The sequence below is a fragment of the Choloepus didactylus genome, chromosome 3, assembly GCF_015220235.1.
Source record: "Choloepus didactylus isolate mChoDid1 chromosome 3, mChoDid1.pri, whole genome shotgun sequence".
In the NCBI taxonomy this organism is placed as follows: Eukaryota; Metazoa; Chordata; class Mammalia; order Pilosa; family Megalonychidae; genus Choloepus; species Choloepus didactylus.
This window is the reverse complement of record NC_051309.1, coordinates 59,177,002-59,202,248: the sequence shown is the minus strand read 5'-3', so window position 1 is coordinate 59,202,248 and position 25,247 is coordinate 59,177,002.

Here is a 25,247-nt window from a genome sequence, read left to right as displayed (position 1 = left end):
CCGGCCGGGAACCGGGGACCGAGCGGGGCAGCGCCGGACAAGTGGTGGCCCGTACGGGGAAGCTCCTCCTCCTGCCTCGCTCTCGACGGTCCCTCTGTGAGGAGAGCAGCGCTGCGCGTCGAGCTTACGGCGGACTTCCCGCGCCTGATCAACGCGAGAAGGTGAGTGCGTCTTATTACATGATAGTTAGGGCCCGTGGGTTTTCAGGTGACCCCGGGGGACTCGGAAGAGCTCTCCGAGTGACTGAAGTATAGTGCCGACTGCAATCATGGGGCAGTCCGGAAGTTCACCTCTCTTAGCTCCCTTAAAGAACCTTTTGAAACAACGGGGTATCTCGGTCAGGAAAAGCTCCCTTCAGCGTTTTCTTGATGATGTTGATACTTTTGCCCCTTGGTTTGCCTGCACCGGCAGCCTTAGCCTACCCTCTTGGATGAAGCTCGGTCGCGACATAGACCGAGCGCGCCAGACGGGCGTGTGTATGGACCCGATTCTAGTACCCATATGGGAGACCGTCCGTGCGGTCCTTGAACTAGAATCGGCTACCGGCCTAAGCCCGTCCTCTGTCTTGCAAGAAGCACGGTGCGCGCTCCAAGAAACCCAGTCAGTTTCGTCAGCGGACGGCTCCTGTAAGGGCAAACCGCCGGAGTCCAGTGACTCTGACTCAGAGTCAGATAGCGATACTGACGAGAAGGCGGAAGCATCCCCGCTAATTGAGTGGGAGGAGCCTCCCGCCACACCCGTGCGGCCTTCCGCCCCGCCAATGTCTACCGCTGCACCCCCAGGGACACCCCAGCTCCCAACTGACGCCTTGGGCGGTCCCACCAAAGGACCTTGCCGAGAGCTCCCTCTAGTGGCCATGCCCAGTAAATGTAATTATCCTTTGCTGCCAGACCCGGAAACCCCGATGGGTCGGTCAGGGGAGGGGCAACCTTTGCCGTACCCCCCGCCCGAGTATACAGGCCCTCAGGACCCTTTGCCATTAGGTAGTGGTGGGAGACATTTCTGGAGATGGAACCCTTTCACAACATTTAGACCTTTTGGCATGCTGGGTGGCTACCAGCCACTTGAGCCGCAGCCAGTCTCAGAAATGTACCCGGTTATTATCAATCCCCAAGGTGGCAATCGGCACGAATCATATGATTACAAACTATTGAGGGAATTGAGGCAGGCCGTCCATCAGTATGGCCCCAATGCCCCTTATACCTTGAACATGATCGAGAACCTCTCTGCTCTAAATCATACACCCGCAGATATTTTTCAGCTAGCCCGTGCTTGCTTGCCGTCAGGCCGATTCATAGATTGGAAAGCATGGTTTGAGGAGTTAGCTGAAGAGCAGGCTGCAAGGAATGCGGCGGGGAGACGTGGCGGGTGGAATGCTGACATGCTGTTGGGGAGAGGCGCCCATGCCCAGAACCAAACGGGTTTCCCACAAGAGGTCTATGCCCAGATCTTCCGCTGTTTTGTGGGTGCCTGGAAAAAGCTAACAGGTGAGGGAGAGGCTCAGGCCTCACTCAGCAATATACACCAAGGCCCCACAGAACCATTTGCGGATTTTGTAGCCAGGATGCAAACCGCAGCTGAGAGAATCTTCTCAGATCCAGGAGTAGCAGAGACTGTGGTTAAGCAAATGATTTTTGAGCAGTGCAACAAGGAGTGCAAAGTTATCCTGGCACAAAACAGAGCAAAAAATTTGACAGAGTGGGTCAGGCTCTGTAGAGATGCTGGCAGCCCTTTAACTAATGCAGGTCTAGCTGCCATGCTAGCCAGCTCCCTACAGGTGGCTACAAAAAGCCCGAGAACCTTAGGGGCAAAGTCTAACGGGTGCTATGGCTGTGGCCAATCAGGGCACTTTAAGAGAGATTGTCCCAATAGACGTCAACCCCCTGCCACTCAACGGTTTGGCGAACCAGGTGCAGCAACCAGGCCGTGTGGCCGTTGCCACAAAGGCCCCCACCGCGCAGAAGACTGTAAATCGGTTTTCGATGCGCAGGGTAGACGCCTCTCTGGCCGCCCCGAGCAGATTCCAAAAAACGGGAAGAGGGGGTCCGCCCTTTCGACGGACCCCCTTGCATGCCATTCGACAACACAGGATCCGATCAAATTCGTGCGTCCCCCGGCTCAGCAGGACTGGACCTCTGTGCCACCTCCAGACTCGTACTAACCCCCTCCATGGGTGTCCAGTTAGTAGGGACCTCCTTCAAGGGGCCCTTACCGGCTGGTACTGTAGGGCTCATATTGGGAAGAGCATCCACGGCCCTGAAAGGATTAACAGTTATACCAGGACTTGTAGATTCAGATTTCACAGGCCGTGCCCAAGTTATGGTTCAATCTCAGCGGGGCACCTTAGTCATTGCAGAAGGTGATAAGCTGGCGCAGCTCCTGCTCTTACCCAGCTTACATGCAGTCTTTCCAAGCAGAATCAGACAGAGAGGGGAAAAAGGGTTCGGATCCAGTGGAGCGATTTTTGAGGGACTCCATATGTCCCTGGAGTCTCGACCTATGCTAACCATTAAGGTGCAAGGCAGATCTTTCTTGGGCCTGCTCGATACAGGGGCCGATCGGTCTATCATAAGACAACAAGAATGGCCCCCCACCTGGCCAACGAGCAGGGCGGAAGAGCCCATTAGAGGAATAGGCCAAATTTCAGCGCCCATGCTCAGTGCAGCTGCCCTTCATTGGGCCGATGAAGAAGGACACCAAGGCAGTTTCCAGCCTTATGTATTAGCCCTGCCTGTGTCTTTGTGGGGAAGAGACATTCTGACCCAAATGGACGTTACTTTAATTAGCGGCTACTCCCCAACCTCTAAGCGACTGCTAAAAGAAATGGGGTATACCCCCGGCAAGGGTTTAGGAGCTTCACTGCACGGACGTGCGGAGCCTATACAAGCTGCCCCCAAGTCTGACAGACGAGGCTTGGGTTTTTCATAGGGGCCACTGAGGAGAGATTCCCACCCACACCTATAAAACTAAAATGGAAAACCGAGGCTCCGGTGTGGGTGCCTCAGTGGCCCTTGCCACAGGAAAAACTTGCAGCGTTGCACGCCCTAGTATCAGAACAACTAGAAAAGGGCCATATCGCCCCTTCCACGTCACCGTGGAACACCCCTATATTCGTAATAAAAAAGAAATCTGGTAAATGGAGACTGCTACATGATCTAAGAGCTATTAACGATTGCATGGAGCCTTTAGGGCCCGTTCAGATGGGACTGCCCCTCCTCTCGGCATTACCGGAGCACTGGTCGATTTTCATCATAGATCTGAAAGATTGCTTCTTTTCTATTCCGCTCCACCCTGAAGACACCCCTAAGTTTGCCTTTACTGTGCCCTCTAGTAATCAAGAGGAGCCCTGTCAACGCTTTGAATGGACAGTCCTGCCCCAAGGCATGGCTAATAGTCCTACCATGTGCCAGCTGTATGTCGCTGCGAAGCTAGCTAGCACTCGGCAGCAGTTCCCTCAAGTGAAAATCATCCATTATATGGATGACATTCTCTTAGCCCATAGAGACACAGATCTTCTTAAAACAGTTTTGTCACATTTAGTCCTTAGTCTTAGAGAAGCTAACCTAGAGATTGCCCCTGAAAAAATCCAAATGACTGACATTACCACTTTCCTGGGGGCGAAAGTCGCACCCACTCATGTTTCCCCCCAAAAGGTGTCTCTCAGGCTAGACAATATACACACTCTCAATGATCTACAAAAACTCATGGGGGATATCAATTGGATCCGTCCATACCTAAAAATACCCAATGTCAAACTAACACCTTTGTTCGACCTGTTGAAGGGGGATTCTAATATAAACTCACCTCGAAGCTTCACTCCAGAGGCAAGGCGAGCACTATGCCAGGTGGAACAGGCGCTCAGTGGCGCTGCATTGAAGAGAATAGACCCTGATGAGCCTTTTGAAGCCTGCGTGCTGCCGACAGAATTACAGCCCACTGCGGTACTGTGGCAGCGGGGGCCGCTGCTCTGGGTCCACCCTGGAGTTTCCCCCAAAAAAGTCCTAGAGCACTATCCTACAGCGGTTGCAGACTTGGCCCTAGAATGCATTAAAAGGGCTGTGCAGCATTTCGGTCAGCAGCCCAAAAATCTCAGGGTGCCTTATTCTTCCCAGCAGCTTGAGATACTCACCGGATGCATAGATCAATGGGCCATTCTCCGGTGTACACTTCTTGGTCCCATTAACAATCAGTTCCCTAAGGCTCCTCTCTTGCAGTTTGTCACCCGGCACCCAGTGATTTTTCCCAAAGTAACCTCTCCTAGGCCACTAGCAGGCGCCCCCACCGTATACACGGACGGCTCCAGCTCTGGAACAGGGGCGTATTGTGTGGAGGGGGACACTCCTAAAACAGTGCTCTTCCAACCACAAAAGCCTCAATGGGTAGAACTGCAGGTTATCATTGCAGTCCTGGAAAGCCTTTCCGAGCCCTTAAATGTCGTCTCGGATTCTGCTTATGTTGTGAACTCTGTACAAATTTTAGAAACGGTGGGCATTGTTAAACATTCCTCTACAGTAAGGACGTTCTTTGCCAAACTACAGGAGGTTATATGGACCAGGCAACACCCTTTTTACATAACCCATATTAGAGCCCACACAGGTTTGCCTGGCCCTATGGCCCAGGGGAACCATAGCGCAGATGTAGCCACTCGACAGCTGCACATCTTTCCGACGCTGGTACCGTATCAACAAGCCCGAGAATTCCATGCCAAGTTTCACATCAATGCAGGTACCCTAGCTAAGCGGTTCAGCATACCACGTGCAGCTGCTCGAGATATTGTCCGAGCCTGCAACAATTGTGCAGAGCAGAGAGCAGTCCCCTCGGTTGGGGTCAACCCTAGGGGTCTCACCCCAGGGGATACTTGGCAGATGGATGTCACTCATCATTCAGAGTATGGTAAGATCAAGTACTTACATGTGTCGGTGGACACATGCTCCCAAGTTTTATTTGCCTCTGCTGAACCAGGAGAAAGAGTCTCCCACGTCATTGCACACTGCCTTGCTGCATGGGCAGCTTGGGGTAAGCCAAAGACGTTAAAGACGGATAACGGGCCTGCCTACACTAGTAAATCCTTCCAAAAATTTTGTGACAACATGGATGTCCAATTAAAACATGGCATCCCCTATAACCCTCAGGGGCAAGGAATCATTGAAAGAGCGCACAGATCTCTCAAAGACTTGCTTAAAAAACAGAAAGAGGGTATAGGCCACGGCCTGTCCCCAAAAGCTCGACTGTCTGTAGCCTTGCTCACATATAATTTTTTAAAACGAAAATTCACAAGGAATGACACCTGCCCTGCAACACACCACCCCGAGTCCTCCGCATAGAGGTCTAGTCCGTTGGAAGGATGTCCTGTCGGGGCAGTGGAAAGGCCCTGACCCGGTGCTCAGCTGGGCCAGAGGCTCTGTTTGTGTTTTTCCCCAGGAACCAGGACGTCAACCAGTGTGGGTTCCGGAAAGACTGGTGAGAACCGTGACATCACCTGAAGAAGCCAAGGAACAGCTGTCAGAAACGCCAACGAATATACAACCTGAACCATTAGACCAAGCCTCCGACCCTGCTGATGATGGCGACGACCGACAAGACGATAATAGTAGGACTGACCACCCCGCGGTTGCCCAAAAAGAGGATCGGTAACTCTGTTCTTTGCTCTCCTATAGCAATCCTTCTAATCTGCCTTTTTCTTTTTAGTGGCTTCAACGAGTCCTTCCCCCTCACCAATGACACACTGATCCTCTCTTTTGCTAACCTCTCTGTCAAGGTTGTCAACACCACAGTTGCGGCGAATGCTACTTGTGAAACTGGTAATGGCGAGTTAAGTAAGGGAGTCTTGCTTGAATTTCTTAACGTTACAGGGAAGAGCCGCCAGTCTTGTGAAGGGATCTTGAGTAAAAAGGAGACTCAAAGGTGCCTTTTCCTTCCAGGGCTTGCTCCTACAGTCTGCAACCGTTCCAAAGACCCGGATGCCTCGCCGCCCCGCTATCCTAGTGTATCGCCCAAGTTATGTCTGGCTCCCCGTCAAGGCAACCGACTGGGTTGGCCCTGTTTCTCAAGTTGTTTCACTTAACAATATCCCCTTCTCTAAGTCTAGGCGTCCAAGAGGCATAAAAGAATGGCTATCGAATGCTGCCAGTGTAGCTTCCTCTTTGTTTGTCCCAACGATCGGGCAGGCTGTGCTACAAGCATGGACAGATCGGCAGCTCGCCATAACGATGGAAACGGTAAATGGCTTGGTCAACCTTACCCGAGACGTGCTACGCCGCCACAATCAGATGCTGAACTTAAATTTCCAGGCCATTCAGAAACTCCAAGCGGAGATAGATGAACTTGGACTGGAAATAGATGGACTCTGGAGAGTGCTTCAGCAAACATGTGACACCCGGTGGCTTACGGTTAAACTCTGTGTCACTCCTGTCAGGGCCAACGTGACCGGAAGCATTTCCAGAGTCTCTGATTGGCTGAAAAGGTCATATTTTCCTGAATTTGTTAATCTCTCCCAACAGGTGGAATCTAGTTTAGACACAATTGGGGGGATCAAGTTAAAACCCGTTAAAGTCGATCTCTCCGGGTTAGGCGAGGTTCTACAGAAACTATTGCACAGTGTTTCTTCCTGGTTCTCTTGGCCCAATTTAACTAATTGGATCCTCATTGCAGTGGGATTATTGGTGGGATTAGTCGTTGTTAAATGTTTGCTAGAACGCCTGTTTCAAGCGCAGCAGCAATTGCGTGTTACCACTATGATGGCTATGACTCCCACCTCTGTTACCCCCGATAGTGACCGATTTATTAACCATACCCCTTCCTGGTCGCCTCAGGTGGGGCGCTTTGGAGCAAAATTTGTAGCGAATCGCATGGCTGTTTCTCGGGTGTAAAAGGCGACACCAGTAGTCATAATTTTGTCTCAGGTGGGTCTCTAGGGCAGAGTCCTAGTTGTGGCCAGACTGGACCCTAGCCATTGCACAGAGACACCTAGTGACACCCCCGACTCTGGTTACTGCTGTTCCTGCCCCCGTCGTTGTTCCCCAGTTGCCAGGCAAAGCACTGCAGGGAGAGTCACGTTGCTTCCAGCTTACGGACTCTCCGGTCTCCATATGACGTGAGCATTCTGGTTGGTGCTAGAGGCTCCGCCGCTGGATGGCTGAGGCCTAGTCCAGACTCCCCAAAGCACCAAAGAGGTTGTGAACCATTTGGGTTCACGGGAGCACGCTCATCACTGGAGACACTGGGTCAAAAATAAATAAGAAAGGGGGAGATGTGGAAAGCCGCCTCCCGAATCGGGCCTAGCGTATGCGCTGCAGCCTGCTCTAGAGTTACCCCCGCCCATCGAGTGAGCCAAGATGGCGCCTGCATCCTGTTTCCGCATAGTGACGCATGTATCCGCCACCCGCTCCTACCAATCGAAATCCTGTATACGCGATACTAGCCTAGAAGCTTATTGGTTGTTAATTGTGTATAAAAGGTCTTACCCGGACGGGGTAGGGAGAGACAGCCCACAAGGAGCCGTGCCTGACGGCCACATCGAGGCTGCTCTCCCACGAGGCGCCGTGCCCCGTGTGGGAACCAGTAACACAGAATGTTCATCTAGCTGTAGTAAAGGGCTTGCTTTCACAACTGCCGTGTGGTTCGAGTCGTGATTCATGACCAGGTTAGTTCGCGCAGTCTGCATCTCTCTCTCTCCTTCCCTGTTTCCCCTCGCCGGCCGGGAACCGGGGACCGAGCGGGGCAGCGCCGGACAGAGCTCTCTCCAAAATACTTGACTTACATTTTCTCATTGCATTTTCACAATAAGTCTATGAAGTTTGTACTATTATTGCCCCCACTTTATTACAGAACATGTAGCTATTTGCTCAAGGACACAAACTTATTCCAGATATAATATCTGGATTTGGTAGACCCTCGATGATTGTCTTGCTCATGAGTCTGGTAACCAAATCAAGCAAATACAAGATCATCAGCACATCTTACAAAACTTTTTTAACAAGACTTACAAACTATCAATCAAATCTAAAATACCCTCAATTATAAGAACCCATACTTATATTTTCATTTATTTCTCCTTTAATCTGGAATACTTCTCCCGGCCTTTCTTTAGTCATTGAAGATACCCTTCATTTTCGTTATCACTAAGAAAAAAATTAGCATTGCCATTTATAATTGTAAGATATCATCAGTTGTAAGATGAATCCTATTAAATGTTATAATGTAAGATGCTAAAAAGTGAGAAAAATGTGCATCTTAGAGTTAATGAAATATGATATTTCAGTCTGGATTTGATATACAGAGAAAATTACAGATACTAATTAAGAGTTTAGAAAATACATACAATATAAAAAGAATAAAAAACCAAGGGTACTTAGCTGGGAGAACAGGTTAAAAGACAATTTTATAACAGACTTTAAATTTAGGAAGAACTCTTAAATGGAAGAGGTTTTTTTCTCATATCCTCAGAAGATAAAAGAAGAAAAAAAGCAAATGGATTTGAAACATAAAGTCTTCAGTTTACACATAAAGAAAAATTCCTGATCAGAAATAACATAAAAGAATTATTAAGAATGATCTGTGAGTGTCTTTCTCCAGAGACATAATTAGAATGTGCTAGACTGAGAAGTGATATTTTAGAAAAGTTTTGTTGAGCAAAGATATCTGGCCTGTTGGGAAGGGGCACAAAAAGCAATTTGGAGGTGAAATGTCAAAGACCCAGACACAGAAGTCATGATAAACAACCAAGACATGACAACAATTTGTTTGGCTGAAGAAGAAAGTCCAGGGAGTCATAAGAAACATGTTTGTTAGAATTATAAATGGACAAGGAAGGTTGTTAACAGAGAAAGAGAATTCAAGAGTCAGTGATGGCCTATGGAAGCCAGAATGATGTGTCTGTGATGGATGATATATAATGCACAGTCGCTCTTGATTAGAGAATTGTGACAAAAACCATATTTAATGAAGACATTTTCTAGCACCTATGGGTAGGTTGGCTTGGAATAAGAAAAGAGCAGGGACAGGGAGACCATTAGAGAGTCCCTGGAACCAGCCAGCCTTACCTTAAGCTCCGTAAGTGGCCACCTTCTACAGCATGGTCACTACCCACCTCCACCCCTATAGAGATAGTCAGAGCCTGAAAATATGCCAGAACATTTTTCCCTGACTTCCTGTTAACCCACTAAGCTATTGCCCAACTTTAAAACTGAAAATGCCTATGCTTTCTTCCTAAGGGAAGAATAAAATACTGTGGATCATTAAGACTTTGAGGACACAGACAGCACAAGGAGAGTGGAGGCTACAGACTCCAAAGCCAAGATTTACCTATCTAACAATTTTGCCTGCTACCAGTCACCAGTATAGAAATAAAAACAAAGGAGCTTTTCCTGGTTTTCATCATACTCATGAAAACAAGATATTATGGCTGAGATTCCATGGCCACTAGAACCTTTATTAGTTGTAAGGTCAGGTCAATCTTAACAATATGAAGCATGTTCCAAAATCTATTATCTAAAATATAATTCAAATCTCAGCTCCATGCTTCTTTAATTTTTGATAATGAGCATTTGCTGTTCAAGAGTATATAGCGTTGTAAATTGAGGCAGCTAATAACCCTAAGAATTAGCTCCTCTGAAATCAGTGACAAGAGTACCATCTCAGGCTTTTTTTTTTTTTTCCTCCTGACCTTCACATTCCACAACTGCAAATATTGCTGATGCTTTTAATTTCCTAGATTATAGTTCTCCTTAAATGATTCCAAAGAACAGAAGTCTCTCTCTGGATACAGCCTCTGATTAAATACACCACCCTCGACAATTCAACAGAGTCACTGAATCATTCTGCCCTTGACACCAGAGCCTACATTTGACCACATGGAGATAATGAAGGGAGAAGGGAGGGGGTTGGGAAATGCAATGATTCAACACTATAGTTAAATGGGCCCTCACAGTTTGACTCCAGGGGCAGTCTCATTTCTCAGCTCTTTATAGATGGGGCCCGGCCTTCCTTGTGATGGTTACACCTGTGGCATGCCTCGGGAGGCATTCAGCAAATGAGTACTGGCCTGAAGAAATACTCAGACCCCCCAAGTGGGGTGAGAAGGCATGAAGAAGTTTTAAGAACTTGTAATCCAAAATGCAGTCAGTGCCAAAATTGCCTTTTAAGTGATTAGAACTCCTAAGAGTTTGCCACCAGCCCCCTCTGAGGTACCCTTCTCTGATGCGGAAAGAACCTGCTCTCCCCAAATGTGCAAATGATGTCTGAAAACGATCAGCTCGGTGCCTTGGAACTCTTCTCCAGGGCAGAGCATTTTATCCATTGACAAAAAGAACACTTTCTTCATTCCAAGTCTGAAAATGAAATGCATCCTCCCAGTTTATGCTTCAGGGCCTTCCTTGTGCCCCAAAAGTAATTTTGAGGCCTTCTATTTAATTTCAATGGTAGCAGATCCATGAATATTTACCAAAAGAAAGCAATGGCTATAGGGGATCCCATAAAAGGGCTCAACTTTACTGCATTAGTATCAACAATAACAACAGTTCCAAAAGAGCTGATGTGTTCAGAAGATGGAGTAAGAAGCTCCTGGAATCAGTCCCTCCTCTAGAACAACTCTTAAACAGGAAGGAACTGTCCAAATCAAGTATTTCTAAACTCTAGAGTCCAGTAGGATACTGCACAGCATCCAGGGAACAGTGGGAGGAAGAGGCTGTAAATTACAGTAAATGCCTGTAAATTGCTCTCCCACATGGCAGCTACTGTCATCCAATCCCCACTCTCGCAGCAAGCAGCAGTGGGAACCAGACCCAGGCATAACTAGCTGGTGCCAAAAAGGGACATGAAGACCCACTTCCCTGAGATCAGGGGCAGGCACAGGCTGATCGCTGGTCACAGCTTCAGATGGCTCTGGGGGCAGCCACTGTCCCAACTTACCCCAGACAAAGGTGGGGAGGTCCACTCCCTCGGAGCTGTGGAGGACAGCTGAAGGGCAGCATTTGCTGGGCAAGTAAAGAAAGCACAGCTCTGGGGAGCCATCGAAGTTCCTGGAACCCTTCCTGGCCCCTCCATCTTCCCCTCCAGAGGGCACTTTGGAGCTGGCTGTTGCTCCGTTTGTGATTCCCTGGCCTGGTTCCATGGGAAAGACTGACTTGGGGAAATTCCTCTTTGGTGTTCCCCCCACCTTCAGAATTTGCCCTCTAGGCAAAAGCAGTTTGAGACAGCAAAAGCAGCATAAGAAATGATTGCGGACAGTGGGGGAGGCTGTGGCAAATGCTTACCTGCTTTAAGTCCCACAGTGGAACACCTGGAAGAGGGTAACGGTCTATCTCCTGGGAGGTAGAAGGGGCTTCAAACTCCTGTAACAGCCAAACCCCCAATACCTAGCAAACACGAGCCAAGGACAAGACACAGGCCCAGAGAAAACAAGGAGGGCCCTGCATTTTGCATTTGCTTGGGGCACACCTGCCAGGAGAGCTGATATTCAAGAAAATATCTGTCATATTGCTAGCAGATTACAGACTGAAGAAACAGACATCTCTGTGAACAAATGCCAGAATTAATATTTTAAAATATTAAAATGTACAGTGGATTACAAGACAAAGAAACAGGAAATAGCCCAGCCAAAGGAAGAGGATAAAAATCTTGAGAACGTCAATGAAGAAGACCAAACTGTGGACATACTTTGTAAAGACTATTAAAAAATAATCTTCAGTATGCCAAGGAGATGAAAGAAAAACCGAGAAAGAAGTAAAGTATATCAGGGAAACAGTAAATGAACAATATGAGAGTATCAGCAAAGAGATAGAAATTTTTAAGAGGAACCGAAAAGAGCTACTGGAGTTAAAGACTACAATAAACGAGATGAAAGTTCCCAGATGGGTTTCAACAGCAGATTGGAGCTGGCAGAAAAAAGAATTAGTAAACATGAAAGCAAAACAAATGAAATGTATCAGGCTGAGGAGCAGAAAGCAAATAGAAAGATAAAAGTGAAAATAGCCTAAGAGACCTCTGGAACACCATCAAGCATACCAATATATGCATTATGGGGGCCAAAAAAATGAAAAGAAAGAAAGAAAGAGGAAGAAGGAATATCCAAAGAAATAATGACAGAAAATTTCCCAAACTTAGCAAAAGATGTACATATGCACATCCACAAGGCCCAGAAAACACCAAACAGGATGAAGGTGAAGAAAAATGTGCTCCATCACATACTGATCAAGCTGTCAAATGCAAAGGACTAGGAGAGTTCTAAAAGCTGCAATAGAAAAGAATAATTTTATGTACAGGAGAGCCCCAATTAGATGAAGTGCCAATTTATCATCAGAAACCATGGACACAAGAATGTAATGGGTTGAAATACTTAAGGTGCTAAAAGAAAGCAATTGCCAACCAAGAATTTTGTATCCAGTGAGACTTTCTTTCAAAAATGAGAGTGAGATGAAGACATTTCCAGATAAACAAAAGCTGAGGGAGTTAGCAAGAGTGGAAGTTAACAAACTTAAAAGTAAATAATCTGCCCATAATCAAACTTGAATACAATATGTATCTGTTGAGTACCTACCATGTGCCAGGTACTTAACTAGATCCTGGGGATCAGCAGTGAACAAGACAAAGAAAAATTCCTGTATTTAAGGAGCTTACATTGAAATTAGGTGGCATGTGAAATGGATATGAGAGCTACAAAGAAATAAAAAGCAGGAAAAGGAGTTAAGGAATGCCAAAAGGAGCAGATAGAGTAGGAAAGTAGGGGAGGCATCACTGATAGAAGATGGGTGCTATAACCACCTACTCCCTTCCTAGGGTTCTTGGAATGGCTGAACATGCAGCACCCAATACTGGGCAGATGAGACCTGAACAGTTTATTAGTCACATATACTCAGTTTGGGTGAGGAGGAGACTTCATGCCATGCAGGACCACACAGGGGTTACACCTGGGGAAAAAGTGAACAACCAGGGATCCATGTGGGAGGCAGGCTTTGAATTTACAATTGGATGAGGTGCTTGCTGGTTCTCACAGGAAGATATGATTGACTTGTTTAAAAAATTTCATGGGCTGGCAGGGAACTGAAAGCCACTAGTCAGGGATAAGCAGAAACCACATTTGGTCTGTTTGATAATGAGTGCTGTCTGGCTAGGTGCTCTTAACCACAGGAGCACAATGGGGAGGGGAATTTGAGGTTAAGCATTTGAGCGTCTCTTGATTTTACCAGATATTGAGGCAGCACCTAATATCAAGTCTTAATTTCAGGCCTTACACCGTAAAATGTAAGCAGAGACCTGAAGGAAGTGACCCTCTGCCAGTGTGGCTGGACCAAAGTGAGTGAGGGGAGGCTGGTAAGAAATGGAATCAGAGAGAACAAGGGGCCAGATAGGATTGGGCCTTGCAACTATTGTCAGGGCTCTGGCTGGCTGGAACTCAGAGTGAGATGGAAGCCCCTGGAGGCTGCTGAGCAGAGGAGTGAGGGAACACTCTGACAACTGTTCTGAGAATTGAGTAAATTGGTAGTTTGAAGCTGTAAGTGCCCCAGAAAGTCATAACCTTAAACTTAATCCATTCTTGTGGGTATGAGCCCATTGAAAGCATGACCTCTTGATGAGGTTACTTCAGTTAAGGTGGGGCCCATCTCAATCAGGATGGGTTGAAGTCCTATTACTGGATTCCTTTATAAGTAGAATGAAATTCAGGCAGAGAGAAAGAAAGCAAGAGGGAGCAGCCAGAACTGAACATCAGTGGAATCTGGAAGAAAAGGGAGAAGCCAGGAGACACCACCATGTGCCTTGCCTCATCACTGTATGACAAACTAAGGACCAAGAGTCACTAACAGCCAGCCCCAGATTGGCACAGCCTCAGGGAGAAAGCATCACCTTGATGATGCCTTGATTTGGACATTCTCTTAGCTTCAAAATTGTGAGCAAATAATTTCCCATTGTTTAAGCTGAACCATTGCATGGCATTTGCTTGAGCAGCCCAGGAAACTAGAACCTCTAAGGAGGTGTCTAAATTAACCCAAATGGTGGCTGATAAGAAACCCACCCACCTCCAGCCTGACCCCTCGAAGCAGCAGGCCTTATAGAATATTCATCCGAGTCTTTAAAATGGCACACTGCTATAATTAATGTAAGATGTCACCATTGGGAGAAGTTGGGTCATGAGTACAGGGACCCTCTCTACACTATTTTTCAACTTCTTGTGAGTCTATAATTATTTCAAAATAAAAGATTAAAAATGGAACTCTTGAATCAAGTCTAAGCTTAATGCAACTATTCTGATCCTTCTTTATTTCCTACTAATAATGTAAATCATCCTCAGATAGTTATTGTCAATAACCTTAAGGCTTTGTGGATTAAAAAAAAGTCTAACCCTAAAACAGGACTGTTTCAATATTCATTCTTTACTCTTTTATGAATTTTTAGAAAAGAGGAAAATTGCCTTCCATTCTGTTTCAGAGAACACAGCATGGAAGCCCAAATTCCACCCATTAATCTTCAGACAGATTTAGCTGCTTTGGAAAAGAGGGTATCTCAAGCCTACTGCATATACATACTTCTCTTTGGCAGAAGAGGGAATGGATGAGATGGTCCATAAACGCCGATAGAAAACCCATTAGCTGAATCTCATTAGATTAGCCAAGTAGTGTTATTGAGGGCATCCGAAAAACCTCAAGTGCTAACGTCAGAGGACTATACATTAAATAAAGGTGAGATACTAACACTAGAAGGACAAATGGAAATCTTCTCATTATTTAGAATAAATTTATCCGTATTTCCTAACCAACCACCTATTCCTTTGAAAATACACTTGCAAACCTTCTCTTTTTTACCTTTTTAATTTGAAATAATTTCAAATGTATAGGACAGTAGCAAAAATAATGCAAACCCCATGCAGAGAACTCCAACATATCCCCAGCCCCCCAGATACCCATATCCCCCAATTTTAACATTCTGACACTTTTACCATATCGTTCTAGCTAACTAGCTATCATTTTCTGAACATTTGAGAGCAGGTTGCATACATCATACTCCTTGAACACATAATACTTCCATGTACATTTCCTACAAACAAGATATTCACTTCTGTAATCACCTGCAGTTATCAGGCACAATACATTTAATAAAATTTATATTCTATATTCCAATGTTTTCTTATATCTCAATAATGTCCTTTTGAGCCTTTTCTCCTCCATTCTTGGATTCCACCCAGTATCATGTATTGCATTAAATTCTCATTACCTCTTTAATTTCTTTTTTCTTTTTTTTCAATTTCAGAAACATATATACAACATCAGTCTTACAATCCCAATACATCCCAAGCACACCACTCAGTGAAATTAATCACATTCACAATGTTGCAGTTCCCTCACCACCATCCATTACTATAACATTTCCTTCAATCCAAACAGAAATCCTACACTCATTTTGCATTGACTCCCCATTGCCCCTGCTCCCAACCCTGGTAACCTATACTTTACTTTTTGCCTCTATGAATTTACATATTCTTGAATATTTTCTTTGTGGCTACCATAGGCCTTAAATTTAACTTCTTAAATCTATAACAATTTCATTTGCTTTGAAACCAATTTAACAACTTCTGTAGCATATATAAACTATGTTCCTCTACCCCTCCATCCCCCACCTTTATGTAGTTCTTGTCACAAATGACATCAATTTATAAATTATGAGTCTAAAACCATTGATTTATCATTACATTTTATGAAGTTGCCTTTGAGAGCCTGTAAGAATTAAAAATTGTAGTCACAAATAAAAAATACAATAGTACTGGTATTTGCATTTACCCATGTCATTGTCTTTACCAGAGGTCTTTATTTCTTCATGTGGCTTCAGTAAATTGCCTAGCATTCTTTCCTTTCAACCTGCAGAACTCCCTTTAGCATTTCTGGCAGGGCCAGTCTAGTGGGGACAAAGTTCCTCAGCTTGTGTTTATCTGGGATTGTCTTAATACCTCCCTCACTTTTTTTTTTTTAATTCATTTTCATTGAAATATATTCACATACCATACAATCATCCATGGTGTACAATCAGCTGTTCACAGTACGATCATATAGTTATGCATTCATCACCACAATCTATTTCTGAACATTTTCCTTACACCAGAAAGACTCAGAATAAGAATAAAAAATAAAAGTGAAAAAAGAACCCCCAAACCATGCCCCCATCCCACCCTATTTGTCATTTAGTTTTTATCCCCATTTTTCTACTCATCCATGCATACACTAGATAAAGGGGGTGTGATCCACAAGGTTTTCACAATCACACTGTCACCCCTTGTAATCTACATTATTATATAATCATCTTCAGGAGTCCAGACTATTGGGTTGGGGTTTGGTAGTTTCAGGTATTTACTTCTAGCTATTACAATACATTAAAACCTATGAGGTGTTATCTATATAGCGCATAAGAATGTCCACCAGAGTGACCTCTCAACTCCATTTATAATCTCTCAGCCACTGAAACTATTTCATCTCAATTTTTCATCCCCCTTTTGGTCAAGAAGATATTCTCAGTCCCACGATGCTCGGTCCAGAGTCATCCCTGGGAAGTCATATCCTGCATTGCCAGGGAGATTTACACCCCTGCCTCCCTCACTTTTTGAAAGATAGTTTTGCTGAATACAGAATTCTTGGGTGGCAATTTTTTGCTTTCATTGCCTTAAATATGCCTTGCCACTGCCTTCTTGCCTCCATGGTTCCTGACAAGAAATAGGCAACTAATCTTTCTGAGAATCCCTTGTATGTGATACATTCCCTCTCTCTTATAGCTTTCAGAATTCTCTCTTTTATCTATGACATTTCGCAATTTGACCTCATACCATGTGGATCTACTTGGGTTTATCCTGTTTGGGTTTTGTGGAATGTCTTGTATGAGTATATTCTTGTCTTTCATTAAATTTTGGAAGTTTTCAGTCATTATTTCTTTGAATATTCTCTCTGCCCCCATCTCTCTTTCTTCTCCTTTTGGGTTTCTCACAATGCATATATTGGTATGCTTGATAGCGTCCCACGGGTTCCCTGGGCTCTGTCCACTTTTCTTCACTCTTTCCTCTTTCTCTCCTCAGACTTGATGATTTCAATTGTCTTAGCTTCAAGTTAGTTGATTCTTTCTTCTGTCTGTTCCAATTAGTTATTAAGCCCCGCTAGGGAGTTTTTAATTTCTATCACTGTGGTCTTTAGCTCTGTTTGGTTCCTTTTCATAATTTTCATCCTTCTATTGATATTCTCTTTGTGTTCACCTATCATTTTCCTCATTTCCTTTGATTCTTTGTTCATGTTTTCCCTAAGCTCTTTGAGCATATTTAAGACCATTTTTTAAAGTCTTTGTCTAGAATGTCCCAGGTCTTATCCTCCTCACTGTTGGTTTATAATGTGTTAATCTTCTTCTTTGCCTGGGCCATCACTCCCTATTTCTTTGTATGTTTTGTAATCTTTTATTGAAAACTGGACATCCTGATATTTTAGTGTGTTGTTGCTGGAATTTAGACCCTGAAGCTTCTGCTCCTTAAACTTGTATTCAGCTAGATGACAGAGGTTTCCTTGAATGCCGAAAGCTAACATAAATAAATAAATAAATGGAAAAGGTAAACACTTTTCTCAGTCTTTGAAGATTAACCTATGTAAGAGCTCTCCTTCAGGGTTTAGCCACATAATGATTTTGGAGAATAACTCCAGTTCAAAATATAAGGTCCTCCCTGGTCTTTTTGCACATGTCTCTTGTGTTGGAAATGCACATGTGGCCCTAGGAATTCTCCCTTTTAACAGTTCTGGATGTCCTCTTTTGCCTAGGGAAGAGTTTCCTCATGCCTTCTATGTCCCACAGCCAGCAATCTGTTCCCCCAGAGAGAACGACTTGACTTCTCCTCCACAGCATTCTGTAAGAGAACTCTGTGAACCACCTTTTACATGCAGGGCAAGTTCTAGGACAGCAAGTCCCTGAGGCCATCATCAGACAAACTGAACCAGACATACATGCTCCCAGCATATGCACGATGGTTACTGTGCTCCCTCCAGAACCAGGACCAGGGATCCACACTAGGAGTGTGGGCTGACTCCATGATGAGCCAGTCATGGGATAAAGAAGAGGCTAGCCAGGGCACCACAAGACCTTACGGCTTTTAATTGGCCTTTTTCTGTTATTGCTTGACCTGTGTGGCAGCCCCTTGCCTGAACACAACAGGCCTACAGACCTTGGCACACAGCAGTCTGTGTGACCTAGGCAGCTAATGTTTAACCTATCATCTTTGTAAGCTAGTAAAAAGAAAAGGGTAAATTGTAGCTTTAAACAGGAAGTAAACAGGAGGTGAGAATCTAGTCTACCTGCTTCCTGGCCCCCAAGTGTTATCACTCTTGTGGTTATTTACAAAGCCCCGTCCTATAATTCTTTCCTTCCTGCATCCACCTCCGTGTCACAGGATGCTCTCCCACCCTTAGGAATGTCTTTGTCTTAAGCCCTTAAAACTGGCTTGCTGTCCTCTTTCAATCGCACAGCCAACTTCCCTGTGAAAGCGGTACCCAACCCAGCAAGAAAAAGGCGATTGATTTCTGCCTCCCTGTGAGTAAGCCCCAAATAAAGTTCATGTTTTCAGAAAATGCACAGCATCTTCCTTGGTCTTTTGACTGGCACAGCCTCCTTGGGCTGTGACATCCTGTTATTGCAAGCCTTTACCTGTTTTCTGGAGCTTCGAGAAAGATATTTCTGCCAGTTCTTGCTGGTTGTTCAAAGCTTCTACAAGGGGACAGAGCCTGAAGTGTCTTACTCTGCCATCTTGATCAGGGTGGGGGCAGAGAAAAACTTCCTATCTGTCAGGAGAAGGCTGTTACTAGAGATTTAAAAACAGGCAAATATTTGATGGTTTGATGCACATGTCTCTGGCTGAAATGACCCCCATTTGAGTCATCATTTTACCAAGAATAAGGTTTTCTTTGAACTAAGGCATTATCTCTCTAAAATGCCTTTACAAAGGTTGACGGCTTAGTTTGTCACATTAGCTTCCCAGTCCCTGGTGATAGAAACTAGTTAGCTGGAACTTTGACAACAGGGCCCTGAGAGAAAGTAATATAAGTGAGCATTGGTCCAACAACAGGATGTTTTATCCTTTTATTAATAATACCATTTACTGAGCTCTTACTATGTGCCAGCTCCTAATTTTAGAACAACAAAGAGGAAGCTATTATTATTCTTATTAAAGAGCTTTATTAAATCTCCCAAGATCCATAGCTATAAGTCATGAATCTGGAATTCAAACTCACCATTTAGTGCAATCAGTACATAATAGTAGGTGTTCAATAAACAATCCACAAATGAGTGAACAAATGAATGAATGAGTGGATAAAACTCAGATCTGATTCCATGTGCACTTACATAGTGCCTTGTAGTTTTTTTGAGCAGTTTCTCGTATGCTGTCAGACTCCAGGTAGAAACTGGCCATAGCAGTATTTGTCCTGATGAAGTACTCAGTTATAAAATGCCTCCTCTTCCCCTAGCTTTTTCTCCAAGACCCAAGATAAGCTGGAAAGAATCTGGAAGATCAGGAATGCACATTGCAGGGTGTTCCCCTGTAGGGAGAGAAGAAAGAAGGGGAAGGGTCACTAGGCCATCATTTGGGGCTTTGCAGACAGAGGACTAAGAGGACACCTAAAAATGAAGGGATTCCGTGGTGGTTAGAATGGTGGACTCTGGAGTCATTCGGGCTTGGGTTCAAGTCTCTTACTAGATCCCATCTCTTACTAGATATGTAATCTAACCTTTCTAAATTTCAGTTTCTTCATGTGTAAAATGGGGTAATAATTGTACCTACCTCACTAGTTAATGATGAGACTATATGAGAAAATGAGGGTAAAGCACAGTGCCTGGCATGCAGCGAGTGTTCAGTAAAAGCTAGCTGACTTCGTTGTTAAAGAGTTAGGTGATGACTCCTCAAGCTTAGAAGTTTCTGCACCTCAAAGGAATTTCTCAAAAAGGTAAAGAGGCAGCCAACTCAATGGGAAAAAATTTTTGGAAACCATGTATCTGACAAAAGACTGATATCCTGCATATATAAAGAAATCCTACAACTCAATGACAATAGTACAGACAGCCCAATTTTAAAATGGGCAAAAGATATGAAAAGACAGTTCTCTGAAGAGGAAATACAAATGGCCAAGAAACATGAAAAAATGTTCAGCTTCACTAGCTATTAGAGAGATGCAAATTAAGACCACAATGAGATACCATCTAACACCGGTTAGAATGGCTGCCATTAAACAAACAGGAAACTACAAATGCTGGAGGGGATGTGGAGAAATTGGAACTCTTATTCATTGTTGGTGGGACTGTATAATGGTTCAGCCACTCTGGAAGTCAGTCTGGCAGTTCCTTAGAAAACTAGATATAGAGTTACCATTCAATCCAGCGATTGCACTTCTCAGTATATACCCAGAAGATCGGAAAGCAGTGACACGAACAGATATCTGCACGCCAATGTTCATAGCAGCATTATTCACAATTGCCAAGAGATGGAAACAACCCAAATGTCCTTCAACATATGAGTGGATAAATAAAATGTAGTATATACACACGGTGGAATACTACGCAGCAGTAAGAAGGAACGATCTCGTGAAACATATGACAACATGGATGAACCTTGAAGACATAATGCTGAGTGAAATAAGCCAGGCACAAAAAGAGAAATATTATATGCTACCAATAATGTGAACTTTGAAAAATGTAAAACAAATGGTTTATAATGTAGAATGTAGGGGAACTAGCAATAGAGAGCAATTAAGGAAGGGGGAACAATAATCCAAGAAGAACAGATAAGCTTTTTAACGTTCTGGGGATGCCCAGAAATGACTATAGTCTGTTAATTTCTGATGGATATAGTAGGAACAAGTTCACAGAAATGTTGCTATATTAGGTAACTTTCTTGGAGTAAAGTAGGAACAGGTTGGAAGTAAAGCAGTTATCTTAGGTTAGTTGTCTTTTTCTTACTCCCTTGTTATGGTCTCTTTGAAATGTTCTTTTATTGTATGTTTTTTTTTTTTTTCTAATTTTTTTTTCCATACAGTTCATTTAAAAAAGAAAAAAAAATTTAAAAAAAACAAGGAAAAAAAAAAGATGTAGTGCCCCCTTGAGGAGCCTGTGGAGAATGCAGGGGTATTCGCCTACCCCACCTCCATGGTTGCTAACATGACCACAGACATAGGGGACTGGTGGTTTGATGGGTTGAGCCCTGTACCATAGGTTTTACCCTTGGGAAGACAGTTGCTGCAAAGGAGAGGCTAGACCTCCCTATAATTGTGCCTAAGAGCCTCCTCCTGAATGCTTCTTTGTTGCTCAGATGTGGCCCTCTCTCTCTACCTAAGCCAACTTGAAAGGTGAAATCACTGCCCTCCCCCCTACGTGGGATCAGACACCCAGGGGAGTGAATCTCCCTGGCAACGTGGAATATGACTTCCAGGGAGGAATGTAGACCTGGCATCGTGGGACAGAGAACGTCTTCTTGACCAAAAGGGGGATGTGAAAGGAAATGAAATAAGCTTCAGTGGCAGAGAGATTCCAAAAGGAGCCGAGCGGTCACTCTGGTGGGCACTCTTACGCACACTTTAGACAACCCTTTTTAGGTTCTAAAGAATTGGGGTAGCTGGTGGTGGATACCTGAAACTATCAAACTACAACCCAGAACCCATGAATCTTGAAGACAAGTGTATAAAAATGTAGCTTATGAGGGGTGACAATGGGATTGGGAAAGCCATAAGGACCACACTCCACTTTGTCTAGTTTATGGATGGATGAGTAGAAAAATAGGGGAAGGAAACAAACAAACAGACAAAGGTACCCAGTGTTCTTTTTTACTTCAATTGCTCTTTTTCACTTTAATTATTATTCTTGTTATTTTTGTGTGTGTGCTAATGAAGGTGTCAGGGATTGATTTAGGTGATGAATGTACAACTATGTAATGGTACTGTGAGCAATCGAATGTACGATTTGTTTTGTATGACTGCGTGGTATGTGAATATATCTCAATAAAATGAAGATTTAAAAAAAAAAAAAGAGTTAGGTGATGGCTTCCATGGATAATTGTTACAATTTGACCTAGGCTGATCAATGGAGACATAAACCACTATAGTTTCCAACCTTGAAGATCTTCATGAAACAAGTAACATCTACCCTCCTGAAAGCAGAAACTGAAATGGACCTCTTAAGAATTTATTCCACCCTCGATGCTTAAGATGCCCCAGTTTCCAAACCCCTATTCCAGGAGAGATTGAAGTGAGCCTTCCTCTAGGAGAGTTTCCCCTTTTAGAAATTCTGTTTTGTGCCAGTGTTAATTTCACAGTGCTTAGTGTTCTTTCTATTATTCATGAGTTCTGTGCAATTCAATTTTACATAGCAAAGGAGGGCAAACACAGATACGTTTTCCCCTTTGAAAACAAAACAGCTTTAGCCCCTGTGGAACAGAAGTCCTGCTGATCAGGAGAGTCTCTCGTAGCCATAGCCAATTGGATTTAAGCACGTTTCTTGCAGCCCAAAGACAAACTCTACGCTTTGCATTTACATTTGTGGAACACATTACATTGCATTTCTTTTTGTAAGAGTCTATCAATTCTCCAAAATTTACTCTGCTTTTCTTTGCTTCCCTCCCTTTACTGGACAAAAGTGAGAGCTGCATACAAAAGAAAGGGTGGGGGAGGGGATAACAGGAAGTCCTTCCTCCTGTCTCCAATTGTCCTGCTTCCACCAAGTTCCTTCATAATCTGAATGTGCCCAATGCTTTGGTATTAATGTAATCACTTGACCAAATGGATTCTCATTAAATTTTCCTTTAGACCTTGTGCTGGCTGTACAACAGGACACTCATGGCACACTGGATGCAGGAAGGAATGGTGTCTTAAGTATCGGATCTTTGTGCATAAATGAAAAAGTCACCCTTCTGGGGGTGTAGAGTTTGACAGACAGTAAACGTCTTTTTGCAAATTAAAAAAGGGGGGGGGGCTCCCCTTCCTCATGTTTGACACCATCTTGAAGCACAGGCACGATTCCAGGCCCCATCATCCTCACCCAGCCGTACTGTGGTGGCTCTGACCTCAAGCACAGAGGAGAATGGCACCTGCCACTTTTCACCCAGAGTCTTCTCACTAAAACCTACCTAAGAGCCTTGTTGAGCTTAAGGACTGGTTTGTGAATTCCACATTTCATGCCAAAAATGAAAACAATGTTCCCAGACAACTTTGCTAAAAGAGGGATTGATCAGATCAAACTAAGGAATAATATTCAGGGCATTGATTTAAGCCTGGGCATCCATCCACGCTGAAATGTGTTTGCTGCTGCAAACTAATGTGTAAATATCCAGTACTCAGATCCTGTTTCTGGGCACATGCGCATAAAAGAGATGGTGAGATTTTAGCTACCATAACCAAATACGTTCATGGACCAGAGCATTTGATTGGGTGATCCGGTAACCACCAAGTCCAGTTTATCACATCTCATCCTGTGGTTCAGACAAGCCATTGTGGCTGCATCTTGAAGGAGAATGTTGATAGCAATATGTCCATAGACCTATCACATAGACAATATAGCAATATGTCCATAAACCTATCATTTACTATTGTTCCTCCTGCACTGTGAAGAGTGCCAAAAATAAAGGAAGATACTGGAAGTAGAAAAGGGACAGTGTGATGCACAGATTGGCTCCATACCCCAATAATGGGCTCAGAATAGAGTTATCAGGAAAATTGATTCTGGTGATGAATGCACAACTATATTATGATACTGTGAACCATTGATTGTAAACTTTGGATGGTAATCTGTTATGTGAATATATCTCAATAAAATTACATTAAAAAGGATAAAAAAATAGAGTTATCAGGAAAATAAGACCTGAAAATGTAACTCGAAGTAACCATCCTGATATGGAGCAGAGATCTTCTCATCACATGCCAATAATGGTGCTTTTTACTCCCCTATATTACTTTTATGTCTGAGGCAAACTGGAATAAGTTTCCTAGGATAAACCTCCCTATTCAGTGGGTATGAAAGATTCAGTTGGACATTAGGCCAGTCATCAGTGAGCGGACAATGTATTGCTACTGGAGCAAGTCAGGAGACACTTTCTCTTCCAAGGCCTCTATTGGTGAAAAGGGATGCATTCCCCAAAGTGGCAAGCTCTCTGACCAACACAAGGCTTTACACCACTGCTTCTCCGTGAACTGTTTGTCTACCTTTCTCATAATAAACATCCCTGAAGAGGCCATTGGAACATTGTCCAAGGCATTCTATGCCTGCGATGAAATAAGCCAACTCTCTTCCCCTCTTTTGCCTGGGACTAGCCTCCTTTCTCTCTTAGACTTGTGGCTGTCCTGTGAATTCCACTGAAGTCACTGAGTTAATAAATGACTCAACAGAGCTCTCAGCAAGAACCAAAAGCAGTGCTGAGCATACTCTTGATTAGATTAAATGTTCACCCTTCGGGTGAGTCATCTAAGATAAGAGTTAAAATTAAGTTGAATATTATTTTAAAGAATTGAAATTTAGCCTGCAGACCTGAATATTAGACACTGGTGATCAAGACAGAGAACAGATGGCATCCAGCCCATCACCCATCTTTTTCATCATTCTTCCACTGCCATGTACCCATGTCCCTTTCCTAGCTCCTGTTACTTGGATGTGGCACCAAAGAAAAGAAACAGGAACAAAAGCTAGAGGACTGGGAGAACATTTACATTCCTACTCATTTTTCACATTTCTTCTGCATAACTCTCTTCCATCCTTCCCCCCTAGCAGGCTCACACATACACACATAGACACACACACACACACAATTAGCCAGTGTGCACAAAAGTGGTATTCAAACCCCTTATCTCTCAGTGAGAAGAAATGGGGTTGCTAACCCAAAATGCATTTTTAAAGCTAGTCCTATAGAAACAAATGCTCCTGTCAGAAAAACACCCTGTAATTCACTCAGCATTATTACCAGTGGATAAATGAGAGGTTGTGATTTCAGCTCTCCTTCTGATTGCCCTATAAAGTGGCATCCCCACTGTTGCTCTGGCTATCCTGTTGTTCTCAGAATGTTCAAACCACCCTCCTTGTCCCTATTTTGAAAGTGGCTATTGAGATGCAAACAAAATGACTTTGAAACTTGGCATTCCAAAACGTGGTGGTTGTGCTTTGTGGAAATTAACTGCCTCTTCATATAGGGGGAGAAAAAGCATATGGAATTAAGATGCCAGTTTCCAGTTCAATTGGAAAGGTTTTCACCAAAAGAGACTCTCAGCCTCATT